The sequence below is a fragment of the Heterocephalus glaber genome, unplaced genomic scaffold, assembly GCF_053883595.1.
Source record: "Heterocephalus glaber isolate CG9 unplaced genomic scaffold, H.glaber_assembly_v1.0 deba00000594, whole genome shotgun sequence".
Taxonomy (NCBI): domain Eukaryota; kingdom Metazoa; phylum Chordata; class Mammalia; order Rodentia; family Bathyergidae; genus Heterocephalus; species Heterocephalus glaber.
The window spans coordinates 25,452,980-25,463,776 of NW_028258151.1; the positions used below are offsets into that span (position 1 = coordinate 25,452,980).

Consider the following 10,797-nt stretch of genomic DNA (forward strand, 5'->3'; position numbering starts at 1 on the left):
TAGGCCCAAGCAAAATAGTCTGGCAATAAAATGTCACAATTAGGATAGGATTGGCATGGCAGAAGCAAAATCTTTATATGTAGATGAAATGATCATCTACAGAGAAAGTACTAAGAAATCTCTAGGAGCCCCTAGAACTTGTACTTGAATTTAGCAGGATTAGAAACCACAAGGTATATATAAAAATTCAGGTCTGTGTATACTTGCTATAAATGAAGAATTGGATATTGAAATTTAAAAGTTATGTAAGAGTACAAAGGATTTAGAAAAGTTAAAAACAAAAACAGTGTTGGAAGTTGTTTGGTACCTAATTTTAAGACTTTTTCTAAAGCTACAGTATTCAAGGCAGTGTTGATGTAAGGAAAGTTATATAGATCACTTGAATAAAACAGAGAATCTAGAAATAGAACCACACATATATGGTCCACTGAGTTTTGAAAGATTATTTAACATTAGCATTTTATAGAATATAAACTCAATTCAAGAGCCAAGGAAGAGATAGTGTTTTCAGCAAATGGCACTAGATCACCTGGTATCCTTATACAAAAAATTAACCTCAATCCTTTATTTCCATACATGAAAATAACTTGAAGGGATCTATGAACCTAAATAAGAAAGCCTAAAAGTAAAAAACTTAAGAAGAAATTATAAGGGAAAATATTTATGAATGCAGGGTAGGCAAGAACTACCTAGGATACAAAAAACATGACTTATAAAAGAAAAAAATTGATAAATGAGATTCCATCAAAATTTAGAACTTTAAATGACATCATTAAAATGAAAAGTAGTCCTTAAAGCAGATCACATTTACAATACATATAACCTATGACCAGAATATATAAAGAATTCTTAGAGCTCATTAATAGACAACCCAATTAAAATGTAGACATAAGAAGATGATAAATAGCCAGTATAGCACAAGGAATGGTGTGCAACTCTAGAATCAGAAAAATACTAATCAGTACAATAATAAGATTGAATTATACACTCATTAGGGAGATGAAGTTAAAAGTTTTAAAAGCCTTGTCATGACTTTTTCTTTTTGTTGGATTCTCCCCCTTTGAGTTTAATTTGTCATGCCCAATGAATTCATTCTGCTGGGTTTCCTGGGGTTGTGATCCTCATTGTCTTTTCCTAGGGTATTGTCTAAAATGTTTTGGAGTGCTGGTTTGGTATTCATGAAGTTCCTGAGGTGCTCTTTGTCATTTATTTCTTCATCAATTTTGAAAGATAGTTTTGCAGGGTACATCAATCTGAGTTGGAGGCTGTTTTCCTTTAGGGCTTGAAATACATCACTCCAATCTCTTCTTGCCTTGAGGGTTTGCATTGAGAAGTCTGCTGTGATTCTGATGGGCTTTCCTTTGTATATGATTTGTTTCTTTTCTTTCACTGCTTGTAGAATTTTGTTCTTCTGTTGGGATTTCTGTAATCCTAACTATTATATGCCTATGTGTAGATTTTTTTTGATTAAGGTTAGCTGGAGTCCTATATGCCTCACTTATCTGTATGTGAAGTTCTTTTCCCCTGCTTGGGAAGTTTTCTGCCATCACTTCTGTGAACAGTTTTTTTATGTTATCTGTACTTTCTCCTATTTCTTCATTGACTCCGATCAGTCTTATGTTATTCTTCTTTGCATCATCTCGCAGCTGCTGGAATGATTTCTCCTGTTCCCTTACAATTTTAAAGCAATTTTTCTTTTCCTCCTCACTAATTGCAATCTTATCTTCTATATGTGAAATTCTATCCTCACATTGGTTCATTCTGCTGTGCAGACTTTCAATGGAGTTTTTAATCTCTTGGAAATCTGTTTGGATCTGTTTTATGGATTCCATTTGTTTCCTATGTTGGGATTCCATCATGTTCCTCAGAACCTCTATTTTTTTTATCTGTGTCCTCTCTAGATTTATTAATCATGTCTTGCACCATGAGCAAAATCTTTGCTGTTATCTGAGTAATTATTTCTGATTTCATTTTTCCCAGATCCTCTTTTTTTGCCAGTTCAGAGAGTCCAGGTGGTTGAGTATCAGATTGTTCCATCTCATTTCCCTTTGGGGTTTCTGTAGACGATCCCGAAGTCTGTTTTTGAGACTTGTTTACGTGTCTTCTCATTTCCACAGGAGCCGGTGCTTCTGGCACCCACGAGGCTCACCTTCTCTGCCCTAGGAGCTTGGGATGGCAGCGGGGTGCTTCCTTCCGAGTTCTGGGACCAGCTCAGCTTCTCTGCCCTAGGAGTCTGGGATGGAGGTGGACAGTTTCCTTTTGGGTGCTGGGACAGGCTCACTTTCTTTGCCCTAGGTGCCTGGGATGGAGGCAGGGAGCTTCCTTCCAGGTGCTGGGACCGGCTGAGCTTCTCTGCCAAGAGTACAGGTTCTTGAAGTAGGTATTGATGATCCTCTGGGTTTCTGGTGGATCTGTTGTGACTTCACCTTTTTCATTCTTAATTGCATGGATTTGAGCCTTTTCTTTCCTTTTTCTCATAAGGTTGGCTAAAGGTTTATTGATCTTATTTATTCTTTCAAAAAATCAACTCTTTGATTCTCTAAGTCTCCATTGCATTGATTTCTGCTCTGATCTTTATAATTTCCTCTCTTGTACGAGCTTTGGGTTTGTTATGCTCTTCTTTTTCTAAGAGCTTGAGGTTCTGCATTCTGTTGTTTGCGTTTTCTTTGTTTTCCTAATATGGACATTCACTGCTATGAATTTCCTGCATAGAACTGCTTTCATTGTGTCCCATAGATTCCTGTGTGTTGTACTGGGATTATCATTTTCTTGTAGAAACTGTCTAATTTCCTCTGTGACCCATTGTTTGTTCAGGAAAGTGTTATTCAATTTCCATGTGTTTCTGAGGGTTTTGTGGTTTCTTATGCTATTGATCTCTAATTTTATTGCACTATTGTCTGATAATATACAGGAGGTAACTGCAATTCTCTTGCATTTAGTTAAACATGCCCAATGAGCTAGCATGTGGTCTATTTTGGAGAATGACCTGTGTGCAGCTGAATGGAATGTATATTCTAATTTTGTGGGGTGGAACACTCTGTAGACATCTATTAAGTCCATTTGTTCAATAGCTTGGTTCAGTTCTAGAATTTCATTGTTGATTTTTTTGTCTAGATGATCTGTGTATTTGTGTTAGTCGGGGGAGTTCCTCCATTACAATTGTATTAGTGCTTATTTGGTTTTTCATGCCCATTAATATTTGTTTTGTATAGTTGGGGGGTTTGTATTTGTTGCATATATATTTATGATTGTCATCTCTTCCTCTTGGATTGTTCCCTTCACAAGGATGTAGTGACCATCTTTGTCTCTCTTAGTTAATTTTCGTATGAAATCTGCCTTGTCTGCAAAAAAGATTGCTACCCGTGCTGTTCTCCAGGTTCCTGTCATGTGGAGAACTGTTTTGCATCCTTTTGCTTTCAGTCTATGAATTTATTTTTGAGTTAGGTGTGTTTCTTGTATACAGCATATTGTTGGATTTTGCTTCTTAATCTATTCTGCCAGACTGGCAGAAAGAGACTCTTTCTTTTGATTTGTGAATTGAGGCCATTAAAATTGATGGAAATTATTGATAGATAATGACCCATCCTTGTCATGATGTTTTCCCTTTGTTGGCTCTTTTATTTTTATTTTTCCCCCTTTCCCTTTAGTTTCTTGCCTTGCCTGCTGGCTTCCCTCCGTTGGGCCTCATGGAGGGCCCCTTCATTGTCTTTTTCTAGGATATTGTTTAGAATCGTTTGGAGTGCTGGTTTGGTGTTCATGAAATTTCTCAGGTGTTCTTTGTCATGGAAGTATTATCTAATTTCCCCATCAATTTTGAAAGATAATTTTGCTGGATAAAACAGTCTAGGTTGGAAGTTATTTTCTTTTAGGGCTTGAAATACTTCACTCCAGGCTCTCCTTGACTTGAGGGTTTGTGTTGAGAAGTCTGCTGTGATTCTGATGAGCTTTTCTTTGTAGGTGATTTGTTTCTTTTCTCTAACTGCTTGTAGGATTTTGGTCTTCTATTGGGTTTCTGGGATCTTGACTAGTACATGTCTAGGTATAGAAGTTTTTTGATTGTGGTTTGTTGGAGTTCTATATGCCTCACTTGTATAGCCAATTCTCTACCTCTGTCTAGGAAGTTTTCTACTATTACTTCTGTGAAAAGGTTTTTTTTATGTCAATTGTACTTTCTCCTGCTTTTCCGTGGATGCCTATCAGTCTTATGTTATTCTTCTTTGTATCATCTAGCAGCTGCTGGAATGATTTCTCATGGTCCCTTATTATTTTGAAGAAAACTCTGTTTTCATGGTCATTAATTGCAATCTTGTTTTCTATATCTGATATTCTATCTTCAGATTCCCTTAATCTGCTATGCATACTTTCAGTGGAGCTTTTAATGTCTTGCATGTCAGTTTGAATTTGTTTCATGGGTTCCTTTTTTTTCTTATGCTGGGCAACCGTGGTTTCCATTTCTTTCTTATGCTGGGCATTCATGGCTTCCAGCAAGTTCTGAGCTCATCTATTTTTTTTTTAATCTGTTTCTGTTGTAGAGCCTCTAATCATGTCTTTCATTCTGCTCATCATCTCTGTAGTTATCTGGGAAATTATTTCTGTTTTGAATTTTTCTAGGGACTCATTCATCTGTTTTGTTACTTCCTGTGCTATCAGCTCAAGGTGTCCAAGTTGCTGATTATTAGACTTTTCCACCTTGTTTCCCCCAGATTTACCTTTGATGGGGTGGAAGTCTGAGTTTGTGCCTTGCTTCAATGTCTGCTCATTTTTGTTTTTGGTACTGTCCTTGGTTTAATTCCTGTGTTGATACTTCAGAATTGCTCATTGTAAGTATCTTTGTTGCTTGTATTTAGAACCCTTATGGAATGATTGCTTCTCAGAGGTGTCTTCCAGATATAGCTCGCCTTTAGGTTGTGAGTCTCTAGTGACTCTGAGGCTGTCTCATTTTCATTATACCAGGAAGGACAACTGATTAGATCAATCACAACACCTTAGCCCAAGTGATACAATCAGCAACACCATAGCATCAAGTACGTCTTAGAAAATGACAATTTATGGTAGTTATTAATCTATCACCTTTAACTGTGTGAATTAAATCAAAATCAAGGACCAACTCAACATATGTTTATAGAGAATAAACTCTTCAATATAGCAACTTTATCCTTCAGGATGGGGAGTTAGAAGAAGTTGGGGAGGGAGGGATAGATAGGAAAAAGGATAAGTGAAGGTTAGCAGTGAGGCCAGAGGACACAGGCGAGAGAAGGAAAAAAAGAAGATAAGAAAAGTAAAGATGAAATCCAAATTAGGGCCAGAACAGGAACAAAAAGGGAGATGAAGAACAATGTGGGACATCAACAGAGTGAGTGTGAGAGAGAAAGAAAAGTGAAAAGAAAGAAAAATAAAGAAGAGAAAAAAATGTGAAAAGAGCAGAAAAAGAAAAAAACAAGTAAAAATAAGACCAAAAATAATAATTTTGAAAATAACAAAAAAAATGAAGGGCCTTCTTCAGGGTATGTCTCTGCTGTCACAATAGACAACGTGGGCAGCAATGTGCAGCTATAAGTCAATGAGTCTCAGCAAGTCAGTCGCAGACCTGTGAGATTCAGGCAGATTTCTGGCTGCAATCCCAAATTGAGCTCCCTGTCCTCCTGCAGGGTTGAACTCTGCAAGGTTCTATTGCAGGTTCCAGCTGCCCTTCCCCTGAAGATAGTTCAGGTTCCAATGGGAGGTGATGATCCCTCCATCTTACCAGGCACGGTGGTCTGCTGTGCCTTTATTGCAGAGATGCTCTTCACTTTTACAGTGGGCTTCAGTTTTCATCAAGGAGCCTGAGAGAGGCCCTCTTTCTTTTGTTCACTTCTGCTGTGTGTTCTGGAGCTCAGGGCAATGGCCTTTATGCCTCCCTGTGTCTTTGTAGTGTGGAACCAGGTAGGGGCACAGCCAGGAGGCCAGAGGCATGAGGGTGGGGTGGGCTGCAGGTGCCCCTGAGGCTAAGCTGGTCGCTGTTTGGGGATGACTTGGGTTGGATGGAGAAGGGCTCCAGGTGGCCAGGGACCTCTCTCTCCACCTGCCTGGTAAGCTGGTCATTGTGGGCTTGGGAAGGGGAAATGTATGTCTCTTAAAAACCATTAGTTTCTACCAGCTTTATTGAAATGTATTCAACAAATAAAATTTCTATACATTTAAGGAATAAAATGTGATATTTTGATATGCACATTCTTGTAAAACGCTTTAGTATCTTGGCCCCCAGGTCTTTGCTGTTTCTATCCTAACTTGTTGCTTCCCTATTAAAAGTTTCTCTAAGTGAGAAATTCTAGAATAAAAATATTGGATGGTATAGTTTCCAGAATGGTACCTATTCTATCACACAATAAATTATGTGAAAGAAGATATTTACTTAGGTGCTTAGAAATCAGGTGAGCTTTTTATTTTCTCTTTAAACATGCACTCTATGTGTCCTTTATTGAACTTTTTGATTTATCTGTTATTCAGGCAGTTCTAGTATGTGCTCCATTCACGTCCTAGTAAAAAATCCTGCATAAGACTGATATTTGAAACATTTACTACTGGTTTTGTCTAATATTTTCTTTCTTGTTTTTTTTCTACCTAGCCAAATTCTACTTGTCTTTTGCTTAGTATATTGAAACTTTTTTGAGTGCCAGGCTATTTTGGAGGTGACATTGAATAGTACTTGTTCAGGAAGTTTCAGGTTTAATATTATTAAAACTCAAATCTAGAATCTGAGGCTTGCTAATTTTGTATGCTTAGACAATTCTTTAAGTCTCATATATTAAACAGATATGAAAATACCACCTGCTTTCTAGGATTGTTAGAGAAACTAAAGAGTACAGTATAATGCATAGGATGTTATAGCATTCAAATCATGTTTTAAAGTGCATGTTATTATACACTTATAGGCAAGAATAGGGTATTATTTAAAAGAAAAAACTAGCTGGCATTGTTTTCTCTCTTTGTACTTCTACTAACAAAGTAGAGAGCCTAGTATATAGTAGACATCTAAAAGTGTTGGTTAAATGAACCGAGGGGCCTTTCTGTCTTCTAGAGTTTGGGGCAATTTTTTTATTTCAATTTTTTTAATTGAAGAAATTGCAAGTACTTTAACCAGTTGTTAAAAACAGATTAACAAGCAGAGAAAATATATAGAACATACAAAACAATTACATTAAATCAAGTGCACTGTTAGATGCATTGGCCATGCTCAATTATAATAATAATTTTCTTAGTCTTTGCTTTATAACTATAAATAGACTAATCACTTAAAATTTTCCCTAGAGGTTATTAGTTAGTACTTTTTTTCTTATAGAAGTCATAACAGTATTTCCTTTAATACTTTAAGCTATACTAAGTACCTGTTTTCCTGTTAGTTAATGCTATAGACTTATAAACAATAACAAAAGAACAAAGAGAGAAGGATATAGATTACAAGATAGAATCTTTGTTTATTTTCCTTGTTTATCATAAAACCAAGTATGAAGTCTTGATTCCTTTCCCTTTAACTTACATTTAGAGGAATATAGAGAACAATAAATCGTTTATAATCTTTCATTTTAAATTGGTCCCAAGTTCATAAAATATAAACTAAAATTGAAGTATTAAGGGAACAGACATTGAATTACCTATCATCATTTAAGACTTATGACATGACTTCAAGATCTTCCTTGCGTACTTTTGAAAAGAGATACAGAGAGGGAACAAAAAAGGAAAAAAGAGAAAAGACAGAATCCCAGGTTCAGATTTCTCAAACAGAAACCCACTCTGTTTCCCAGGGTCAGAACTGCCACTTTATGTGTATAATGTAGCGTGTGTTTTCCAGTCTAATAGCATTTCCGCATTCACTTTTGAGTCTCATGGGAAATGTTATTCAGCATCAAGATGTGGTTTGGATGAGTGAACAGCGTTAGCACCAACTGTACTCAACCGAGGACAGAAGAGGCCGGAATTAATCTCCAGCAAATAATAGAAAAATAAGAAGCACAGACCCACAATAACATTAACATGCATTATTAGGCCAAAGTCAAAGTTAACCCAACCCACACAAATTTCTTCTAAACTGTGATTATACTCAGAAAGGGATGATTTTATCGAGACTCATAGCCATGGTAAAGTAAGGTTCATCAGGGTAGAATCCTTAACCTGTGGCAGAGCATCCAATAATATCAATTGGTTGGCCAAAGTCAGCTATTCCAAGGCTGCCAGGAAACGAACGCGGTAAAACTTTATCTCAGTTCTGAAGGCGATAGTCATTGAAGAAATCTGGACTTACAGCTCTTTCAGTGGCAATTAATCCACATGAGCTATAGAAAAGGGTAGGTCTTTTGAGGGTACCTCCTTCATGGATATATGGCTCAAATCAATCATCACCATACAAGTACTGCTCACTCTTATCCATCTTATGACTCTACTATCTCCAGCCACTGAGAGTTATGCCAGAAAAACTTTTCCTTCTGAATTTTTTTAGCTCAGTCATCATCATGTTCCACTATAATATCTAGTGTATTATCACTGACTTTTCAGATTTCATTATTTTTGTCATGCATCAGGTCTGTGAGATATGCCAGAGCCTGTATTTCCTTGATTATGACATCTGGGTAGAAGATATAAATGACTGACACAAAAATTCATCATCTTCTTGTTGAGAATTTGGTAATTCAATAAAGGCAGGGATTATCCCAGATTTAGTTAGCGATGGAGGACAAGAGTCATCCATAGATACAGTTCCATACATTATAACCACTTCCAAAACAAGGTCATTTTCTGCAGCATGTGGTTTTCATTTATCCTTGAGGTATGAAACCAACTTGTACTCCTTAAGAACCAATTCCCAGTCCAAGTCTGGGATGGTCAGATCTGCCAGAGTTCTCAAACATTTTATCACAAACTCCTCCTCTTCATCAGCAGGAATTTGGGCTGCAATGTCCCCAGTATAATCCAATAAACACATTTTCAGTTGTTCCATCATACTGGGAAATGTTATTCATCAACTTCATTAGCAATGGATCCTCGAACTTCGGAGTTCTTTTCTAGGGCAGCTTCAGCCCATTTCTTTCACAGATCAGCTGTCCATTCCTCTTGTTAGCAGCAAGATTAATACAGTGAGAGAGAAATGAGTTCCAAATCCATGTGTTCTTGTGAATATTCGAAGAGCATATTTATTTAGGGCGGTGTACAGTCAGTGTATGTAGACAGTGTCTGAAAGCAATTATCCATACTCATGTAGTAAAGTATACATATCGCTATTTGTTTGTAATTTTTGTTGCCTAGGAGTGCAGTGAGTTTTGGAAGAAGTCCAACTTATCCGTCTTATTCCTCAGTCCTGTGTCACAGGACAGGTTTAGTAAAAGCCGGAGAGTGATATTCAGTAAAGTTTCATGCTCACATGGTGTCAGTTTTCCCAGTTTTTCAACAATATCCATCATCACCATAACATTTTTATTCTCCATAAAAATGCTGAAATACATTAAAAACATTGCAACTCAAATAAGAAACTTAAGAGCCTTCACCAACGTGTGAGCTGTATTCTTATTCCTCATCTTCAGTTCTGTATAAGTACCCTCAGCCAGATTCAGAAGCAAATAAAGAGCAGCTTGCAATAGCTGTTACTGTTTTACAACAAGCTCCCGGTAATTTTTAGATTTTTTCATAATCCTTTTTCAAGGTTTGGTTTTCCAAGGTCTTTATCAACAGCTTTATTCTTCTTAGAAAGTCCTTCTTGCCAAAAAGCTTGTCTTTTAAAGTCACCATCAATGAGATCCAATGTTATAATGAGTGACTGCTCCATGAAACTTAGAAAATCCAGAAAAGCAAAAAAAAATCTAAATTATGTTTGTAGCAAACCAAGTCTTTACTTCCAGTCTTCACTTAGGACTCGTGCTAGTGCACAGAGGGTATTTTCATTCAACAGTAGTTCTTCCATGTTATCAGAATTCTCAGCAAGCTGCGGGATTAAAACAGAACCCTGAACCTTGTCAGGAATATCTTCATACCATAACTCAATGTATTTATCCATGCCGTTAATGCTGGAACTTTGTCAATCTCTGTTCCTTCAAAAGGAAGTGGATCTTTAGGTTTCTTTTCCTGACAATAAATCACAGCAGTTCTGCAAATAGTACAACAGCTGTTCTATTGCATTTCCTTTTGAAGGATGAATAAGTTTATATTCCTCAACCACCTTCCATGCCAGGAGAGTTATATTTGTGTTGGCATTGAGACCCTCAAGGCGAACAATTTCTTTTTTACATTCCTATAGCTCTCCCAACTTGGGATGGCCCATTTTCCCAAGAATGGTAACTTCCATTTCATATTGAACAATAAGTGCTTTTTCTGATGGCTGTACATGAACACTACTTCTTTAAATATCCTTTTGGGGTATCCAGCATCCTCCCCTTGTATGGCACAGCCCACCAGTTACTTCCGAGGATGCTGATCAAATACCCTCACCCAAGGTGACCACACTCCTGAGGCCAGCAAGGGCAGGGCAGCAGAGACCATGGTGAGGCTATGGCTCCTCCCGCAGCAATGTCCCCAACAGCTGGGGCCTCTGCAGTGTCCTCCTGAGGTGCCCTGTGGATCTTGGGCAAGTCCTAACAGGTCTTCCCTTTCATCAACTGTCTTAAAGAAGAATCCAGAAATTTACCTACTGTGTTCCCTAAAATTTGTCATTCATTGCATATCCAAACCGAGTTTCTAGAGTTATTTGATACAATTTCAAAATGTATGAGTTTTTTCAAGTTAAATTGTTGTTAACATGAAAAAAAGCATATTGTTGGAGAGACTGCTTTCTGC

The 10,797-nt window shown here is 37.2% G+C and overlaps 1 pseudogene; it reads right to left on the minus strand.

Annotated features, from left to right (window-relative positions):
* Positions 1-7,527: 7,527 nt before the first annotated feature.
* On the minus strand, positions 7,528-10,401 carry LOC101702211 (kinesin-associated protein 3 pseudogene; annotated as a pseudogene).
* Positions 10,402-10,797: the final 396 nt, after the last annotated feature.